This window comes from Aquarana catesbeiana, linkage group LG04 (genome assembly GCF_042186555.1).
Source record: "Aquarana catesbeiana isolate 2022-GZ linkage group LG04, ASM4218655v1, whole genome shotgun sequence".
Classification (NCBI taxonomy): Eukaryota; Metazoa; Chordata; class Amphibia; order Anura; family Ranidae; genus Aquarana; species Aquarana catesbeiana.
In genome coordinates, this window is record NC_133327.1 from 72,183,271 (window position 1) to 72,205,534 (window position 22,264).

Sequence of the window (22,264 nt, forward strand, 5' to 3'; positions counted from 1 at the left end):
GGTCCACAGGGTACCCAGCAGCACAGCCATTGAGCAACCCCTCAGTCAACTAGCAAACCCTCTCCCCCGCTCAAGCCCCCAAGGGTGTTGACGCACAGGAGTACTACCATAGGTGGCTCCCCATTTTTTACTGACATACGGCCATTGACCGTGGCAGTACTCTGTGTGCCAGCATACTTTGGTGTCTGGACGAACTTGTTTATGTGTTAAGTTTAGTTATGTGTTTGTTTTATGTAGTATGAATTCATGCAGTGTCTAGTGAGCTGGTGTGTGCCCTGTCTGGGAATGAAATCCATACACATACAGTGCCTTGAAAAAGTATTCATACCCCTTGAAATTTTCCACATTTAGCCATGTTACAACCAAAAACGTAAATGTATTTTATTTGGATTTTATGTGATAGACCAACACAAAGTTGCACATAATTGTGAAGTGGAAGGAAAATGATAAATGTTTTTCACATTTGTCTACAAATAAATATGTGAAAAGTGTGGCGTGCATTTGTATTCAACCCCCTTTACTCTGATCACCCTAACTAAAATCTAGTGGAACCAATTGCCATCAGAAGTCACAGAATTAGTAAATAGAGTCCACCTGTGTGTAATTTAATCTCAGTATAAATACAGCTGTTCTGTGAAGCACTCACAGGTTTGTTAGAGAACCTCAGTGAACAAACAGCATCATGAAGGCCAAATGAACACACCAGACAGGTCAGGGATAAAGTTGTGGGGAAGTTTAAAGCAGGGTTAAGTTATAAAAAAAATATCCCAAGCTTTGAACAACTCATGGAGCACTGTTCAATCCATCATCCAACAATGGAAAGAGAGTGGCACAACTGCAAACCTACCAAGACATGGCCGTCCACCTAAACTGACAGGCCGGGCAAGGAGATAATTATTCAGAGAAGCAGCCAAGAGGCCCATGGTAACTCTGAAGGAGCTGCAGAGATCCACAGCTCAGGTGGGAGAATCTGTCCACAGGACAACTATTAGTGGTGCACTCCACAAATCTGGCCTTTATGGAAGAGTGGCCAGAAGAAAGCCATTGTTAAAAGAAAACCATAAGAAGTCCCTTTTGCAGTTTGTAAGAAGCCATGTGGGGGACACAGCAAACATGTGGAAGAAGGTGCTCTGGTCAGATGAGACCAAAATGTAACTATTTGGCCTAAAAGCAAAATGTTATGTGTGGCGGAAAACTAACACTGCACATCACCCTGAACACACCAGCCACACTGCAAAACATAGTGATGGCAGCAGCTTGTTGTGGGGATGCTTTTCTTCAGCAGGGACAGGGAAGCTTGTCAGAGTTGATGGGAAGATGGATGGAGCCAAATACAGGGCAATCTTAGAAGAAAACCTGTTAGAGTCTGCAAAAGCCTTGAGACTGGGGTGGAGGTTCACCTTCCACCAAGACAGCGACCCTAAACATACAGCCAGAGCTACAATCGAATGGTTTAGATCAAACCATATTCATGTGTTAGAATGGCCCAGTCAAAGTCTAGACCTAAATACAATTGAGAATCTGTGGCAAGACTTTAAAATTGCTGTTCACAGATGGTCTCCATCCAATCTGACAGAGCTTGAGCTATTTTACAAAGAAGAATGGGCAAAAATGTCACTCTCTAGTGAAAAGTTGGTAGAAACATACCCAAAAAGACTTGCAGCTGTAGTTGCAGTGAAAGGTGGTTCTATAATGTAAAGCCCCCCTGAGTCAATATAAAGTATTGACTCAGGGGAGCTGAATACAAATGCAAGTCACACTTTTCGCATATTTATTTGTAAGAAGTTTGGAAAACCATTTATCATTTTCCTGCCACTTCACTTCAATTATGTGTGTTGGTCTATCACATTAATTCCCAATAAATTACATTTCCATTTTTGGTTGTAACATGACAAAATGTGGAAAATTTCAAGGGGTATGAATACGTTTTCAAGGCACTGTATCCACCTAATTGGTGGTTTTTACAATTTGTTATCAATAAATATTATTTTAGATTTATCAGCAGTCCACACTCTCTGTCATTTTCTTAACATCTTTTGTTCCATGCCCTAGGGGAATAGATTTAAGGTTTAGGTTTAATGACATAACCTATATGGTATGAGTTGAATTGGACTTACTGCTTATGACCGCACGCCTTACTACCAATGCTTTTTTGAGGAGGCATTTAAGCCTACAAAAGTACAGACGGGCTAAATTTCAGACGGCATTGGACATTCGCCCTGTGTGTACTGGAGACAGTCCAACAGAAGCTGGTTGTTCAGTCGGCTTCTGTTGAAGAGGTACGCCCGAAAAAAGTCTGCCGATAGCCTTCCGATCAGTGCTCTGGGTGAGAGCAGTGACCGGAGTGTTCTGACGGGGGCACCACGTCAGTTAGACGTTAGAACACAATAGAATAGCAGGGGAGCTCACTGTGCTAACATTGGATAGTTAGTACAGTGGCTCCTTCTGAGCTGTCAGGTTTTTTGCTGGGTTGAACAAAATAATAACTACTAGTTATTACTGGGTATGGAAGGGTTCATCTGGTTCAGTTTACATGGCATGTAATATATTCATTGTCTCATTTTTCTGAATAAATGTTGTAGTTATCAGTATCATTGTTTGACACTGAAGAAATCATTATTTGGTGATGAACTACAGGGGTTTGCTTTTCTTTTGTTTGACTGGCACCCATCTCCACCATGGAGATGAATTATCTCTAAATGGCTCCACAGGAGACAATGGCCAACAGCATGAACACAACTGCAATCTGCCACAAACGAAAGCTGCATGCCAATCCATAATGAGTACCTATCCTTACAATTATCTTTAGAATTCTTCGTGCTGGAGAGCTACTGAAAGCTGAAGATTAGCTTCTCTTCCTTCGCAGGGAAAGTAGGTAAAATATAATTCTATCATCGTTAGCAAACTTGCACAGTTTCCTTTAAAAAAAACAGAAAAAAGAAGATTTAATTAGAGATCACCTAAACTTTCTGTTACCATTGCTGCTTCCATTTTTTTTTTTTTATCTTAAAGCAGTGCCCCCCCCCCCCCCCCCCAAATGAAAAGTCATCAGTTACACATACTGTAACTGTTGACTTTTAATAATAGGGCACTTACCTGTCCTGGAATCCATCGATGTCCGCACCCCAGCAAGGTGCCAAATGTAGCACCAGAGGGGGGGGAGGAATCAGATAAGCGGAAGTTCAAATTTTGTGTGGAACTCCACTTTAAGACATACTAGTAGTCAAATATGATGCCCATCTCACTCAAAAAAGTAATAAAATGTAATATAGTACTTATTGTCAATGTAGAATATGCCGCTGCAGTATCCTACAAAGTCTATTAACTTAATCAAAAAGCCTAGGCATTGATCTCTGCTAAATGGTAGGATGAACCATGATCTTTTCTTTAAATGAGATCACATGACAAATTATAGGCCTGCTTTAAAGAAAATGTAAACCTTTATAATTAAAATAAAAATTAAAGTGTTACTAAACCCAGGACCCTGCATTCTCTATATCTGGGCTCCCACGGTACAAAAAACACAGAAATGCAATTGCTTTAGTAAATATAAACTGCTAAATACCTTTTCCTCATCAGCAGTATACAGCAGTCTTTTGACTTCTATCATTGTCCTGCCAAGCACTGGTTAAAGCTTGTAGGGGGAGTTTTCATTCTCCTTTAACTGTCCTATGAGGCTGTTTGACGTTTGACCCTCTGTCTGGACAGTGCTGATTGGCCCTGTGCCGATCACATGTACCCTCCCAAAAAAAAAAAAAAACCTCTCTAGCAATACATACCAAACTGAACATGTGCAGTGTGCCCCCAAGGCTCTAAACTATCAGGAGATGGATTGGGAACTGTGGAAGAAGGGGAGGATCAGAGAAGGCAGGATCAAACAGCCATTTTACACAATGCAGAGGATTAACCCTTTGATTGATTTTACTGTTGTGGATTTAGTAACACTTTGAGCTATTGCTCATATCTTAATGTTTTCACGCCAGCTACCCTATTCATTATTTCTCTGCAGCACATGCCTTCTTGTGTTAGAAAGATGTCCAAAAAGAGATGTGCTGAGTGTCGGTAGGAGATAAAAAAATGTTTTGTGTTGTCATGAAGAAAGGCATCTCTTGCATTATGTTATGTGTGCATAAACTCTGCACGAATGCAGAGAACTTTGTGCTTGCACATCATTCGGAAATAGCAAAAAATTTAACTAGGGTGTATGTGAGGCCTAAGCAGTATTATACCCAAAGATTAAGGGGGAATCACCACACAGAGTTATTTCAACCCTGATTATATATTGTAGAAATAAGTTAACTACATACAGCTGAACAAGACTTTATTTGCGCAAACCATTTTGGCTGTATGTGGGGACATATGTGCATGTGTGTGTTTTGGCTCTTGCATTTTGTATCAACCGCTACTGGTGTGACGATAATAATTTGCCCCCCATATATATGGGGATTTTAGTAATAATAACCTACGTATTGCATTTATGTGTATAAATGTGTATATGATTCATAATATTTATGTATGATTCTTTTCATCTATCTATCTATCTATCTATCTATCTATCTATCTATCTATCTATCTATCTATCTATCTATCTATCTATCTATCTATCTATCTATCTATCTATCTATCTATCTATCTATCTATCTATCTATCTATCTATCTATACACACAGTGGGGGCGGAAAGTATTCAGACCCCCTTAAATTTTTCACTCTTTGTTATATTGTAGCCATTTGCTAAAATCATTTAAGTTAATTTTTTTTCCTCATTAATGTACACACAGCACACTGAAATATCACATGGTCCTAAATATTCAGACCCTTTGCTCAGTATTTAGTAGAAGCGCCCTTTTGATCTAATACAGCCATGAGTATTTTTGGGAAAGATGCAACAAGTTTTTCACACCTGGATTTGGGGATCCTCTGTCATTCCTCCTTGCAGATCCTCTCCAGTAGGGATGAGCCGAACACCCCCCGGTTCGGTTCGCACCAGAACCTGCGAACGGACCGAAAGTTCGCACGAACGTTAGAACCCCATTGACGTCTATGGGACTCGAACGTTCGAAATCAAAAGTGCTCATTTTAAAGGCTAATTTGCATGGTATTGTCCTAAAAAGGGTTTGGGGACCCGGGTCCTACCCCAGGGGACATGTATCAATGCAAAAAAAACTTTTAAAAACGGCCGTTTTTTCGGGAGCAGTGATTTTAATGATGCTTAAAGTAAAAAAAAAAAAGTGAAATATTCCTTTAAATATCGTACCTGAGGGGTGTCTATAGTATGCCTGTAAAGTGACGCGTGTTTCCCGTGTTTAGAACAGTCCCTGCACCAAATGTCATTTTTAAAGGAAAAAATCTCATTTAAAACTGCTTGCGGGTTTAATGTAATGTCGGGTCCTGGCAATATGGATGAAAATCAGTGAGACAAACAGCATGGGTACCCCCCAGTCCATTACCAGGCCCTTTGGGTCTTGTATGGATATTAAGGGGAACCCCGCACCCAAATTAAAATAAGGAAAGGTGTGGGGCCACCAGGCCCTATATACTCTGAACAGCAGTATACAGGCTGTAGGTCTGTTGTTAAGTAGAATCTCTTTGTAATTTTGAACGGGTACATTTTTAACGTGTTTAGCTCCAGCCAAAAAATCTTTTTTAAGCTTTTTGGAAAACATAGGGAAGGGTTATCACCCCTGTGACATTTGTTTTGCTGTCTTTCCTCCTCTTCAGAAGATTTCACCTCACTTTTTGTCCCAATGGATTGGAAAGCATCAGTGGAAAGGAGAAATGTTTTTCCCATATTAACTCTTACAGGAGAGAATTTCCCTTCCTAGGGGTAGATTTATTCTCACTTCCTGTTGTCTCCTTCCGTTTGCAAGTAGGAGTCGTTTGTAAGTTAGTTGTTTGAAAGTAGGGTCCTGCCCTATATACTCAGCAGAAATTTGGGCCTTAGGTGTTGCTGTGGCCACAACACTGTAAGCCCTCACAGGGCTCTGCTGTGAAATATTAGATCAAGAATTGTAATTACATGCCCCTGTTGAACAGGAGCTGAAAAATTAGGCCTTAGGCACTGGTGCTGGTGCCACAACACTGCAACCCCTCACAGACACTCTAGTTGGAATGCAGGAACGAGCCCTGCTGCAAAGTATTGCATCAAAAATTGTAATTACACGCCCCTGTTAACCAGTTGCCGACCGCCGCACGACTATATACGTCGACAGAGCGGCACGGGCAGGCAAAAGGACGTACAGGTACGTCCTTGCCTGCCCGCGGGTGGGGGGTCCGATCGGACCCCCCCCGGTGCCAGCGGCGGTCGGATCGAGGTCAGGGTCGATCAAAGGTGAGGGGGAGGCCACTCATTCGTGGCCCCCCCCTCGCGATCGCTCCTGGCCAATGACAAGCTTCCTCGGCTTCTGTGAATGTAAACAGAAGCAGAGGAAGTGATGTAATCTCTCCTCGAGTCGGTCTTTTCGTCCGGCGCCGAGGAGAGAAGACATCCAAGTAAGTGCACCAACACTACACATACAGTAGAACACGCAGGCACACTTGTCACCCCCCTGTCACCCCCCGATCACCCCCTGATCACCCCCCTGTACCCCCTGTCACTCTGACACCAATAGCAGGTTTTTTTTTTTTCTGATTTATTGCATTGGTGTCAGTTTGTGTCAGTTACAAGTGTTAGGGCAGTTAGGTTAGCCCCCTTTAGGTCTAGGGTACCCCCCTTTAGGTCCAGGGTACCCCCCTAACCCCCCTAATAAAGTTTTAACCCCGTGATCACCCCCCGTCGCCAGTGTCACTAAGCGATCGTTTTTCTGATCGCTGTATTAGTGACACAGGTGACGCTAGTTAGGGAGGTAAGTATATAGGTTCGCTGTCAGTGTTTTATAGCGACAGGGACCCCCATATACTACCTTCTAAAGGTTTTAACCCCTTGATTGCCCCCTAGTTAACCCTTTCACCAGCGATCACCATATAATTGTTACAGGTGACGCTGGTTAGTTGGTTTGTTTTTTGTAGTTTATTATAGTTTATTATAGTTTTAGGGCACCCGCCGTTTATTACCCTATAAAGGTTTAACCCCCTAATTGCCCGGCGGTGATAGAAGTTAAGTTTTTAGGGTCAGATAAGGTCTGCGTCGCCCCAGGCAGCGTCAGGTTAGCGCCAGTACCGCTAAAACCCACGCACGCAGCATACACCTCCCTTAGTGCTATAGTATCTGAACGGATCGATATCTGATCCGATCAGATCTATACTCCCCAGCAGTTTAGGGTCCCCCAAAAAAACGCAGTGTTAGCGGGATCAGCCCAGATACCTGCTAGCACCTGCGTTTTGCTCCTCGGCCCAGCCCAGCCCAGCCCACCCAAGTGCAGTATCGATCGATAACTGTCACAAAACACTAAGCACACATAACTGTAGCGTTCGCAGAGTCAGGCCTGATCCCTGCGATCGCTAACAGTTTTTTGGTAGCGGTTTGAATCAGTCGCTGACAGTCAGGAGCTTTTTTGCCTGTGAGTCTCACTAGTGTACCCCTAAATTTAGAGGCCAAAATGGCAAATCGAAGGTACACTAGTGAAGAGGCCTACACGTTTCTGAGTATGACAGATAGTGAAGAGGAAGTCACTCATCTGTCAAGTTCAGGCTCAGAATACGAACCTGTAGAGGACAGCGGCTCCATGACAGATAGCTCTGACGACGGAGTTGTGGTCCCTGCTAGGGTCAGGCGTACCAGACCCCGATCTTCTTCTTCTGTCCTTGAAGTGCAAGAACCGCAGGGCTCTCGTAGGGAGCAGAGAGGTACTAGTGCCGCTACTCCTTCTGGTGAACTGGCAAGCACCAGCGGCCTAGTACACCCTGGTCGTACATCCAGCACTGCAGTATCACGTGGTGACGTGGCGAGTCCCATAAGTGCAGTTCAAGCTGGCGAGGTGGCAAGCACAACTAGTGTCCCGCTGCCACCAATAAGACAAAGACAGGCCCGTCGTGCCCATAGTGCCCTTCCTGCTGCATTCGCCAATCCGAATTGGGTACCCACCACTTCTGCAGCACCCGTACTTCCCCCTTTCACTGGCCAACCCGGAATTCAGGTGGAAACAGTTGACTTTATGCCACTGGATTTTTATTCACTGTTTTTCACCGAAGATCTCTATAGATCTATTGTGGACCAAAGCAATTTGTACGCTGGTCAACACATCGCCGCTAATCCCCAGTCCTCCCTTGCCAGAGATTGGAGACCAATTACGGTCTCCGAATTTAAGATCTTTCTGGGCCTTTCCCTCAACATGGGCATAACCAAAAAGAGTGAGTTGCGGTCATATTGGTCCACTGACCCAATTCACCATATGCCCGTGTTCTCTGCCTCCATGACCAGGGCACGATACGAGCAGATTTTGCGGTTCATGCACTTCAACGACAATGAACTCTGTCGTCCTCGTGGAGACCCTGCATACGATCGGCTCTACAAAATTCGGCCCCTCGTAAACCACTTCAACCAACGTTTTGCAGACTTGTTTACCCCCCATCAAGTTGTCTGCGTTGATGAGTCCCTGATTAAGTTTTCTGGCCGCTTGTCCTTCAAACAGTACCTTCCCAGCAAGCGTGCCAGATACGGGGTCAAGATGTATAAGCTCTGTGACAGGGCCACAGGCTATACATGTAGATTTATGGTTTACGAGGGCAAAGATAGTCACGTAGAGCCGATCAACTGCCCTGACTACATAGGAAGCGCTGGCAAGATAGTGTGGGACTTGGTGTCACCCTTATTCGGAAAGGGGTACCACTTGTACGTGGACAATTATTATACGAGCGTGCCACTTTTTAGTCACTTGTTTGATCAGCAGATTGGAGCATGTGGCACCGTGCGACCTAATCGCCGGGGCTTTCCCCAGCGGCTTGTAGAGTCCCGTCTTAGGCTGGGGGAGAGAGCCTGCTTGAAGTATAATAATTTGCTCGCTATGAAGTGGAGGGATAAGAAGAATGTTTTCGTTCTCACCTCCCTTCATGCAGACACGACGACCCAAATTACTACGGCGACTGGTGTTGTGGAGAAACCCCTCTGTGTCCACGAATACAACCTTAATATGGGAGGGGTGGACCTCAACGACCAGTTGTTGGCGCCGTACCTAATTGCCCGTAAGGCCAGACGCTGGTACAAAAAAGTGTCTGTTTATTTATTTCAATTGGCTTTGCTGAACGCTCATGTGCTATACAGAGCTTCAGGACAGACTGGATCCTTCCTTAAATTCCAGGAAGAGATCGTCAGAGCCCTTCTGTTTCCAGACGGTGCTCCACCTCACCTTCCCAATCCAAATGCAGTAGGCCGGCTGCATGAGAGGCATTTTCCTTATGTCCTCGAGAGTACCCCTACCCAACGAGCCCCCCAAAGAAAATGTCGTGTCTGCAGAAAGCGCGGATTTAGGCGTGACACCCGGTATTATTGTCCCTCCTGTCCTGGCAATCCTGGTCTTTGCATTGGTGAATGTTTTGAACGCTACCATACACTAGTTGAGTATTAGCGTAGGGTACAGCACTGCACAGACTAGGACACACTTCCACAGGGTCTCCCAAGATGCCATCGCATTTTGAGAGACCCAAACCTGGAACCGTTACAGTTTTAAAAGTTACAGTTATAAAAAAAAAAAAAGTAAAAAAAAAAAAAATACACAAAAAAAATATAAAATAAAAAAACCAAAAATAGTTGTCGTTTTATTGTTCTCTCTCTCTCTATTTTCTCTCTATTGTTCTGCTCTTTTTTACTGTATTCTATTCTGCATTGTTTTATTGTTATGTTTTATCATGTTTGCTTTTCAGGTATGTAATTTTTTTATACTTTGTTTTTTTTATTGTTAACCACCTTTGTGTTTTCAGGTACGCCATTCAGCTGCAGCGCGGATTTATTTATCTTGACAGCAACAGCGTTTGCTCCCACGATACATAAAGCCGTGACTCCAGCGCTGTCGGAGGTGATTTCACCACCACAGTTACATACTTCAGCATATATGCCGAAGCGTGGGGGCAGAAGTGGGTGGAGGAGCGATTTGCTCCTGCCTTTTGCGGGAGGATGCCCCCATGCTTCGGCATATATATATTTTAGGTAGGCACAGGTTGCGTTAAATGTTTTATTTTTTACTATGGTTTTTTTTTGTATTTGCTTTGCAGGTATGGTAAGTATTACTGTTATACTCTAATGTTACTTTGTTTTTTGTTAACCATCATTTGCTTAGCAGGTACGCCATTCAGTTGCAGCGCGGATTTATTTATCTTGACAGCAACAGCGTTTGCTCCCACGATACATAAAGCCGTGACTCCAGCGCTGTCGGAGGTGATTTCACCACCACAGTTACATACTTCAGCATATATGCCGAAGCGTGGGGGCAGAAGTGGGTGGAGGAGCGATTTGCTCCTGCCTTTTGCGGGAGGATGCCCCCATGCTTCGGCATATATATATTTTAGGTAGGCACAGGTTGCGTTAAATGTTTTATTTTTTACTATGGTTTTTTTTTTGTATTTGCTTTGCAGGTATGGTAAGTATTACTGTTATACTGTAATGTTACTTTGTTTTTTGTTAACCATCATTTGCTTAGCAGGTACGCCATTCAGTTGCAGCGCGGATTTATTTATCTTGACAGCAACAGCGTTTGCTCCCACGATACATAAAGCCGTGACTCCAGCGCTGTCGGAGGTGATTTCACCACCACAGTTACATACTTCAGCATATATGCCGAAGCGTGGGGGCAGTGGGTGGAGGAGCAATTTGCTCCTGCCTTTTGCGGGAGGATGCCCTCATGCTTCGGCATATATAAATGGTGCATGTATGCCCATCATTAGAAGTGGGTGGATGAAGGGAGGTATTCTAATGGTGGGCATACCCACCGATCAATATCTTTTTTTCGTTCAGCCCACAGGCTGCATGAAAAAAAAGTTTACAATATATGCCCAACAAGGACCAGCAACGTACTGGTATGTTGCTGGACTTTGAGTGGTTATACCAGAATGATGCCTGCAGGTTTAGGTATCATCTTGGTATCATTCTTTTCAGCCAGTGGTCGGCTTTCATGTAAAAGCAATCCTAGCGGCTAATTAGCCTCTAGACTGCTTTTACAAGCAGTGGGAGGAAATGCCCCCCCCCCCCACCGTCTTCCATGTTTTTCTCTGGCTCTCCTGTCCCAACAGGGAACCTGAGAATGCAGCCAGTGATTCGGCCAGCTGACCATAGAGCTGATCAGAGACCAGAATGGCTCCAAACATCTCTATGGCCTAAGAATCCGGAAGCTACGAGCATTTCATGACTTAGATTTCGCCAGATGTAAACAGCGCCATTGGGAAATTGGGAAAGCATTTTATCACACCGATCTTGGTGTGGTCAGATGCTTTGAGAGCAGAGGAGAGATCTAGGGTCTAATAGACCCCAATTTTTTCAAAAAAGAGTACCTGTCACTACCTATTGCTATCATAGGGGATATTTACATTCCCTGAGATAACAATAAAAATGATTTAAAAAAAATAAAAATGAAAGGAACAGTTTAAAAATAAGATAAAAAATCAAAAAATTAATTAAAAAAAAAAAAAAAAAAAAAAAAAGCACCCCTGTCCCCCCCTGCTCTCGCGCAAAGGCGAACGCAAGCGTTGGTCTGGCGTCAAATGTAAACAGCAATTGCACCATGCATGTGAGGTATCACCGCGAAGGTCAGATCGAGGGCAGTAATTTTAGCAGTAGACCTCCTCTGTAAATCTAAAGTGGTAACCTGTAAAGGCTTTTAAAGGCTTTTAAAAATGTATTTAGTTTGTCGCCACTGCACGTTTGTGCGCAATTTTAAAACATGTCATGTTTGGTATCCATGTACTCGGCCTAAGATCATCTTTTTTATTTCATCAAACATTTGGGCAATATAGTGTGTTTTAGTGCATTAAAATTTAAAAAAGTGTGTTTTTTCCCCAAAAAATGCGTTTGAAAAATCGCTGCGGAAATATTGTGTGAAAAAAAAAAATGAAACACCCACCATTTTAATCTGTAGGGCATTTGCTTTAAAAAAATATATAATGTTTGGGGGTTCAAAGTAATTTTCTTGCAAAAAAAAATAATTTTTTCATGTAAACAAAAAGTGTCAGAAAGGGCTTTGTCTTCCAGTGGTTAGAAGAGTGGGTGATGTGTGACATAAGCTTCTAAATGTTCTGCATAAAATGCCAGGACAGTTCAAAACCCCCCCAAATGACCCCATTTTGGAAAGTAGACACCCCAAGCTATTTGCTGAGAGGCATGTCGAGTCCATGGAATATTTTATATTGTGACACAAGTTGCGGGAAAAAGACAAATTATTATTTTTTTTTTTTTTTTTGCACAAAGTTGTCACTAAATGATATATTGCTCAAACATGCCATGGGAATATGTGAAATTACACCCCAAAATACATTCTGTTGCCTCTCCTGAGTACGGGGATACCACATGTGTGAGACTTTTTGGGAGCCTATCCGCATAGGGGACCCCGAAAACCAAGCACCGCCTTCAGGCTTTCTAAGGGCGTAAATTTTTGATTTCACTCTTCACTGCCTATCACAGTTTCGGAGGCCATGTAATGCCCAGATGGCACAAACCCCCCCCAAATGACCCCATTTTGGAAAATAGACACCCAAAGCTATTTGCTGAGAGGTATAGTGAGTATTTTGCAGACCTCACTTTTTGTCACAAACTTTTGAAAATTGAAAAAAGAAAAAAAAAAATACGTTTTTCTTGTCTTTCTTCATTTTCAAAAACAAATGAGAGCTGCAAAATACTCACCATGCCTCTCAGCAAATAGCTTGGGGTGTCTACTTTCCAAAATGGGGTCATTTTGGGGCGGTTTTGTGCTATCTTGGCATTTTATGGCCTTCAAAACTGTGATGGGTAGTAAGGAGTGAAATCAAAAATTAACGCTCTTAGAAATCCTGAAGGCGGTGATTGGATTTCGGGGCCCCGTATGAAGCTAGGCTCCCAAAAAGTGCCACTCATGTGGTATCCCCGTACTCAGGAGAAGCAGCAGAATGTATTTTGGGGTGTAATTCCACATATGCCCATGGCATGTTTGAGCAATATATCATTTAGTGACAACTTTGTGCAAAAAAAAAAAAAAAAAAAAAAAAAATTGTCACTTTCCCGCAACTTGTGTCAAAATATAAAATATTCCATGTACTCATCATGCCTCTCAGCAAATAGCTTGGGGTGTCTTCTTTCCAAAATGGGGTCATTTGGGGGGGTTTTGTGCCATCTGGGCATTTTATGGCCTTCAAAAATGTGATAGGTAGTGAGGAGTGAAATCACAACTTTACGCCCTTAGAAATCCTGAAGGCGGTGCTGGGTTTTCGGGGCCCCGTACGCGGCTAGGCTCCCAAAAAGTCCCACACATGTGGTATCCCCATACTCAGGAGAATCAGCAGAATGTATTTTGGGGTGCAATTCCACATAAGCCCATAGCCTGTGTGAGCAATATATCATTTAGTGACAACTTTGTGCAAAAAAAAAAAAAAATTGTCACTTTTCCGCAACTTGTGTCAAAAATTAAATATTCCATGGACTCAACATGCCTCTCAGCAAATAGCTTGGGGTGTCTACTTTCCAAAATGGGGTCATTTGGGGGGGGTTTGTGCCATCTTGGCATTTTATGGCCTTCAAAACTGTGATAGGTAGTGAGGAGTAAAATCAAAAATTTATGCCCTTAGAAATCCTGAAGGCGGTGCTTGGTTTTTGGGGCCCCGTACGCGGCTAGGCTCCCAAAAAGTCCCACACATGTGGTATCCCCGTACTCAGGAGAAGCAGCAGAATGTATTTTGGGGTGTAATTCCACATATGCCCATGGCATGTTTGAGCAGTATATCATTTAGTGACAACTTTGTGCAAAAAAAAAAAAAAAAAAAAAAAAATTGTCACTTTCCTGCAACTTGTGTCCAAATATAAAATATTCCATGGACTCAACATGCCTCTCAGCAAATAGCTTGGGGTGTCTACTTTCCAAAATGGGGTCATTTGGGGGGGGTTTGTGCCATCTTGGCATTTTATGGCCTTCAAAACTGTGATAGGTAGTGGGGAGTAAAATCAAAAATGTATGCCCTTTGAAATCCTGAAGGCGGTGCTTGGTTTTCGGGGCCCCGTACGCGGCTAGGCTCCCAAAAAGTCCCACACATGTGATATCCCCGTACTCAGGAGAAGCAGCAGAATGTATTTTGGGGTGTAATTCCACATATGCCCATGGCATGTTTGAGCAATATATCATTTAGTGACAACTTTGTGAAAAAAAAAAAAAAATTGTCACTTTCCCGCAACTTGTGTCCAAATATAAAATATTCCATGGACTTAACATGCCTCTCAGCAAATAGCTTGGGGTGTCTACTTTCCAAAATGGGGTCATTTGGGGGGGGTTTGTGCCATCCTGGCATTTTATGGCCTTCAAAACTGTGATAGGTAGTGAGGAGTAAAATCAAAAATGTATGCCCTTTGAAATCCTGAAGGCGGTGCTTGGTTTTCGGGGCCCCGTACGCGGCTGGGCTCCCAAAAAGTCCCACACATTTGGTATCCCCGTACTCAGGAGAAGCAGCTGAATGTATTTTGGGGTGCAATTCCACATATGCCCATGGCCTGTGTGAGCAATATATCATTTAGTGACAACTTTTTGTAATTTTTTTTTTTTTTTGTCATTATTCAATCACTTGGGACAAAAAAAAAAAATATTCAATGGGTTCAACATGCCTCTCAGCAATTTCCTTGGGGTGTCTACTTTCCAAAATGGGGTCATTTGGGGGGGTTTTGTACTGCCCTGCCATTTTAGCACCTCATGAAATGACATAGACAGTCATAAACTAAAAGCTGTGTAAATTCCAGAAAATGTACCCTAGTTTGTAGGCGCTATAACTTTTGCGCAAACCAATAAATATACGCTTATTGACATTTTTTTTACCAAAGACATGTGGCCGAATACATTTTGGCCTAAATGTATGACTAAAATTGATTTTAATGGATTTTTTTTATAACAAAAAGTAGAAAATATCATTTTTTTTCAAAATTTTCGGTCTTTTTCCGTTTATAGCGCAAAAAATAAAAGCGGCAGAGGTGATCAAATACCATCAAAATAAAGCTCTATTTGTGGGAAGAAAAGGACGCAAATTTCGTTTGGGTACAGCATTGCATGACCGCGCAATTAGCAGTTAAAGCGACGCAGTGCCAAATTGTAAAAAGTGCTCTGGTCAGGAAGGGGGTAAATCCTTCCGGGGCTGAAGTGGTTAAACAAGGGCTGAAAAATTGGGCCTTAGGCACTGGTGCTGGTGCCACAACACTGCAACCCCTCACAGACACTCTAGTTGGAATGCAGGAACGAGCCCTGCTGCAAAGTATTACATCAAAAATCGTAATTACACGCCCCTGTTAAACAGGGGCTGAAAAATTGTGCCTTAGGCACTGGTGGTGGCACCCAGAACCAAAAATGTTCTTACAAGCTATCAGCGTGATGATTGAGGAGGAAGAGGATAATTACTCAGGGATAGTCACTCAGCATCAGCATAGGCAGTCTTTGAAGGGATCTGAGATTTCAAAAAAAATTATTCGGTTACATCAGCATCAGGTGCTTGGTAGCTGGTGGTGATCCAAGACTCATTCATTTTTATGAAGGTCAGTCGATCGACTGAGTCAGTGGACAGACGCACCCTGTGGCGGTTACCACGCCTCCAGCAGCACTGAATGTGCGTTCCGAAAGAACGCTAGATGCAGGACAGGCCAGTAGCTCAATTGCATACTGTGCAAGCTCTGGCCAGTGATCCATCCTCAAGACCCAGTAACCCAGAGGATTTTCGGTGGGAAAGGTGTCCAAGTCTGATCTTGCCCCTAGGTATTCCTGCACCATGTAAAACAGACGCTGGCGATGGTTGCTGGAACCGATCATACCTTGGGGCTGCGGACCAAAAAATTGTCTGAACGCATCGGTCAGACGGCCACCTTCTCCACCGCTCCTTCTTTGACTGACCGAAGCCTCAGCAACACGTTGTCCAGAAACAGGAGTTTGTAACCTCCCAGTCTCTGGGAACGCATTGCACAGACCTTTCTGCAAGGCCTCCCGAAGATGTTTCATCCTCTGCTCCCTCTGCGATGGCAAGATAAGGTCCGCAACCTTACCCTTGTAACGTGGATCAAGGAGGGTTGCCAGCCAGTATTGGTCCTTCTCCTTGATACCACGAATACGAGGATCCTTACGCAGGCTTTGCAGGATCAGGGAGGCCATGCAGCGTAGGTTTGCTGAGGCATTCGGTCCGGAGTCCTCTGGGTCACTAAGGACGACATGGTCCGCAGCCACCTTCTCCCAGCCACGTACAAGTCCATGTGTTTCTTGGGACTGATCCCTTAAAGACTGCTGCTGATGCTGAGTGCCAGGCTCCACCTCCATACTGACACAATCTTCCTCCTCCTCCTCCTCCTCTTCCTCCTCCTCCTCTTCCTGTGTGATCGGCGGGCACGCAGGAACACTGTCTGGATAAAGGGGGCCTTGAGAGCTAAGGAAGTCCTCCTCTTCCTGCCTCTGTTCTGCCTCAAGTGCCCTGTCCATTATTCCACGCAGCGTGTGCTCCAACAGGTGGACAAGGGGGACAGTGTCACTGATGCATGCACTGTCACTGCTCACCATCCTCGTGGCCTCCTCAAATGGTGACAGGACAGTGCATGCATCCCTGATCATGGCCCACTGGCGTGGGGAAAAAAAAAACAAGCTCCCCTGACCCTGTCCTGGTGCCATAGTCGCACAGGTACTCATTGATGGCCCTCTGCTGCGTGTGCAGCCGCTGCAGCATGGCCAACGTTGAGTTCCACCTGGTGGGCATGTCACAGATTAGGCGGTTCTTGGGCAGGTTAAACTCCTTTTGGAGGTCCGTCAGCTGAGCACTGGCATAATATGACCGGCGGAAATGCACACAGACTTTCCTGGCCTGCCTCAGGACATCCTGTAAGCCCGGGTACCTGCCCAAGAACCGCTGCACCACCAAGTTAAGGACGTGAGCCAAACAGGGCACATGGGTCATTTGTCCCTGTCGGAGGGCAGAGAGGAGGTTGGTGCCATTGTCGCAAACCACCATTCCTGCCTTAAGTTGGCGTGGCGTCAACCACCTCTGAACCTGCCCCTGCAGAGCTGACAGAACCTCTGCCCCAGTGTGGCTCCTGTCCCCCAAGCACACCAGCTCAAGCACCGCATGGCATCTTTTGGCCTGCGTACTTGCGTAGCCCCTTGAACAACTACGGAGCACCGCTGGTTGCGAGGAAGAGGCCATGGAGGAAGAAGAAGAGGAGGGGGTGGAGGAGAGAGGTGTGTCACAATCATTAGCATTTTGTAGGCGTGGTGGCGGAACAACCTCCAACACTACTGCACCTTGTCCTGCATCCTTCCCAGCTGCCAGCAGAGTCACCCAATGCGCCATGAAACTTAGGTAACGTCCCTGTCCATGCCTGCTGGACCATGAGTCAGCGGTAATATGCACCTTACCGCTGACCGCCCTGTCCAGCGAGGCATGGACATTGCCTTCCACATGCTGGTAGAGAGCCGGAATCGCCTTCCGTGAGAAAAAGTGGCGTTTGGGTACCTGCCACTGAGGAACCGCACATTCCACAAACTCACGGAAGGGGGCAGAGTCTACCAACTGAAAAGGCAGCAGTTGAAGTGCTAGCAATTTTGCCAAGCTAGCATTCAACCGTTGGGCATGTGGATGGCTGGGAGCAAACTTCTTTCGGCGGTGCAGCAGCTGGGGCAGGGAAATTTGCCTGGTACAATCTGACGTCAGTGTACCAAAATCAGATTGCCCACAAGTACGTGGCTGTGACACACCTAATGCTACACCTTCATTCCTCTCAGTGCAGGTCTCAGAGAGGACTGAAGGTCTAGTGGGGTTGGAAATCTCAGCTGATGAGGAGCAAGCAGAGGTCCTCTTTGTTCTTTGGTGTGGGTCTTTTAGATACGCTTGCCAACGAACTGCATGGCAGGTCAACATATGTCTGGTCAAGCATGTGGTACCCAAGCGGGAGATGTTTTGGCTACGCGAGATACGCTTGAGACATATGTTGCAAATAGCAGCGGTGCGATCTGATGCACTCGTCTCAAAAAAGGCCCACACCAAAGAACTTTTTGAATAACGCGCAGAGACTGCAGCGCCCTGCACATGTGGAGCTTTGGGGTGTGATGCATTCAATGTGCTGCCCTTAGGCTGGCCCCTGGAGGGCATCCTGCCTCGTTGGTGATGTGCCACCTCCTCCTCCTCCTCCTCCTCCTCTCTCCTATCAGGCACCCACGTTGAGTCAGTGACCTCATCATCCCCTCCCTCCTCATCACTGGAGCAAACCTGGCAGTATGCTGCAGCAGGGGGAGCATGACTGCCAGATTGCTGTCCTTCTTGGGCACCCCCTCTGTCCGTGCTCATGTTACTGCCTTCATCGAGCTCAGTATCATCATCAGAGCCTTCCAAATGCTGGGCATCCTCCTGGAGCATGTACCCAACACTGTGGTCAAACAGTTCGTGGGACTCCTCAGGAGGACATGGTGGGGCTAGGGAAGGAGTCACTGATGACATTGAGCCGAGGGAAGAGGCCGCTGCTTTGCCAGACAAAGTACCCTGGGCATGGGTGAGAGAGGATGAGGAGGATGAGGACGGCTTGGTCATCCACTCGACCAAGTCTTCCGCATGTTGCGGCTCAACATGGCCAGCTGCTGAAAAAAAGCGTGTCCCATGGCCACGTGCTGATGAGGATGCACCGTCTCCACGACCAGCACTAGACACAGAGCCTGCTTGCCCTCTCTTATTGGCTTGTGACTGTCTGCCTCTCCTTCTTGGCCTTCCAGACATACTAATGGCCTGTAGCTGCACTAAGCTGGGATATATATATATATATATATATATATATATATATATATATATATATGCACTGATACTGCAGCTAGCAAAATCAACTGCCTGCCTGTAGTATGAGAACACCACCAACCTTCTACAGGTAGCTTTAGCTGAACACTGTGAGGTGGACGCACCCCACTAACTTGTAGGTTTAGCAGAACACTGTGAGCAGGACGCACTGCACTAACTGTAAATAGTCTAGCTGCCTGACTGTGGTACTAATAGGATCAAAAGAACACCAGCAATTTTCTTCAGGTAGCTGTATTTACTGTAACAAGACAAGCCTGCCTGTCAGTAAGAAGATAACAGGAACGGATCTAGCTGAACACTGTGAGCAGGACGCACCCCACTAGCTTGTAGGTTTAGCTGAACACTGTGAGGTGGACGCACCCCACTAACTTGTAGGTTTAGCTGAACACTGTGAGCAGGACGCACCCCACTAACTTGTAGGTTTAGCAGAACACTGTGAGCAGGACGCACTGCACTAACTGTAAATAGTCTAGCTGCCTGACTGTGGTACTAATAGGATCAAAAGAACACCAGCAATTTTCTTCAGGTAGCTGTATTTACTGTAACAAGACAAGCCTGCCTGTCAGTAAGAAGATAACAGAAACGGATCTAGCTGAACACTGTGAGCAGGACGCACCCCACTAGCTTGTAGGTTTAGCTGAACACTGTGAGGTGGACGCACCCCACTAACTTGTAGGTTTAGCTGAACACTGTGAGCAGGACGCACCCCACTAACTTGTAGGTTTAGCAGAACACTGTGAGCAGGACGCACTGCACTAACTGTAAATAGTCTAGCTGCCTGACTGTGGTACTAATAGGATCAAAAGAACATCAGTAATTTTCTTTAAAATACTGTAACAAGACAAGCCTGCCTGTCAGTAAGAAGATAACAGGAACGGATCTAGCTGAACACTGTGAGCAGGACGCACCCCACTAGCTTGTAGGTTTAGCTGAACACTGTGAGGTGGACGCACCCCACTAACTTGTAGGTTTAGCTAAACACTGTGAGCAGGACGCACCCCACTAACTTGTAGGTTTAGCAGAACACTGTGAGCAGGACGCACTGCACTAACTGTAAATAGTCTAGCTGCCTGACTGTGGTACTAATAGGATCAAAAGAACATCAGTAATTTTCTTTAAAATACTGTAACAAGACAAGCCTGCCTGTCAGTAAGAAGATAACAGGAACGGATCTAGCTGAACACTGTGAGCAGGACGCACCCCACTAGCTTGTAGGTTTAGCTGAACACTGTGAGGTGGACGCACCCCACTAACTTGTAGGTTTAGCTGAACACTGTGAGCAGGACGCACCCCACTAACTTGTAGGTTTAGCAGAACACTGTGAGCAGGACGCACTGCACTAACTGTAAATAGTCTAGCTGCCTGACTGTGGTACTAATAGGATCAAAAGAACACCAGCAATTTTCTTCAGGTAGCTGTATTTACTGTAACAAGACAAGCCTGCCTGTCAGTAAGAAGATAACAGAAACGGATCTAGCTGAACACTGTGAGCAGGACGCACCCCACTAGCTTGTAGGTTTAGCTGAACACTGTGAGGTGGACGCACCCCACTAACTTGTAGGTTTAGCTGAACACTGTGAGCAGGACGCACCCCACTAACTTGTAGGTTTAGCAGAACACTGTGAGCAGGACGCACTGCACTAACTGTAAATAGTCTAGCTGCCTGACTGTGGTACTAATAGGATCAAAAGAACATCAGTAATTTTCTTTAAAATACTGTAACAAGACAAGCCTGCCTGTCAGTAAGAAGATAACAGGAACGGATCTAGCTGAACACTGTGAGCAGGACGCACCCCACTAGCTTGTAGGTTTAGCTGAACACTGTGAGGTGGACGCACCCCACTAACTTGTAGGTTTAGCTAAACACTGTGAGCAGGACGCACCCCACTAACTTGTAGCTTTAGCAGAACACTGTGAGCAGGACGCACTGCACTAACTGTAAATAGTCTAGCTGCCTGACTGTGGTACTAATAGGATCAAAAGAACACCAGCAATTTTCTTCAGGTAGCTGTATTTACTGTAACAAGACAAGCCTGCCTGTCAGTAAGAAGATAACAGGAACGGATCTAGCTGAACACTGTGAGCAGGACGCACCCCACTAGCTTGTAGGTTTAGCTGAACACTGTGAGGTGGACGCACCCCACTAACTTGTAGGTTTAGCTGAACACTGTGAGCAGGACGCACCCCACTAACTTGTAGGTTTAGCAGAACACTGTGAGCAGGACGCACTGCACTAACTGTAAATAGTCTAGCTGCCTGACTGTGGTACTAATAGGATCAAAAGAACACCATCAATTTTCTTCAGGTAGCTGTATTTACTGTAACAAGACAAGCCTGCCTGTCAGTAAGAAGATAACAGAAAGGGATCTAGCTGAACACTGTGAGCAGGACGCACCCCACTAGCTTGTAGGTTTAGCTGAACACTGTGAGGTGGACGCACCCCACTAACTTGTAGGTTTAGCTGAACACTGTGAGCAGGACGCACCCCACTAACTTGTAGGTTTAGCAGAACACTGTGAGCAGGACGCACTGCACTAACTGTAAATAGTCTAGCTGCCTGATTGTGGTACTAATAGGATCAAAAGAACACCAGCAATTTTCTTCAGGTAGCTGTATTTACTGTAACAAGACAAGCCTGCCTGTTAGTAAGAAGATAACAGAAACGGATCTAGCTGAACACTGTGAGCAGGACGCACCCCACTAGCTTGTAGGTTTAGCTGAACACTGTGAGGTGGACGCACCCCACTAACTTGTAGGTTTAGCTGAACACTGTGAGCAGGACGCACCCCACTTACTTGTAGGTTTAGCAGAACACTGTGGGCAGGACACACTGCACTAACTGTAAATAGTCTAGCTGCCTGACTGTGGTACTAATAGGATCAAAAGAACACCAGTAATTTTCTTTAAAATACTGTAACAAGACAAGCCTGCCTGTCAGTAAGAAGATAACAGGAACGGATCTAGCTGAACACTGTGAGCAGGACGCACTGCACTAAATGTAAATAGTCTAGCTGCCTGACTGTGGTACTAATAGTATCAAAAGAACACCAGTAATTTTCTTCAAAATACTGTAACAAGACAAGCCTGCCTGTCAGTAGGAATATAACAGGAACGGATCTAGCTGAACACTGTTAGCAGGACGCACTGCACTAAATGTAAATAGTCTAGAAGATAACAGGAACGGATCTAGCTAAGCTGAATACAGTGTATATATATATATATGCAACACCTGGGATGCATATATATACACAATACACTTTAAGTGCAGCTAACTGACTGACTGTCCTGCCTAATCTAGCTAACTCAAATGAAATGACACTGTCTCTCTCTCTCTCTAAGCACACCGGAACACACTGCACAGGGCCG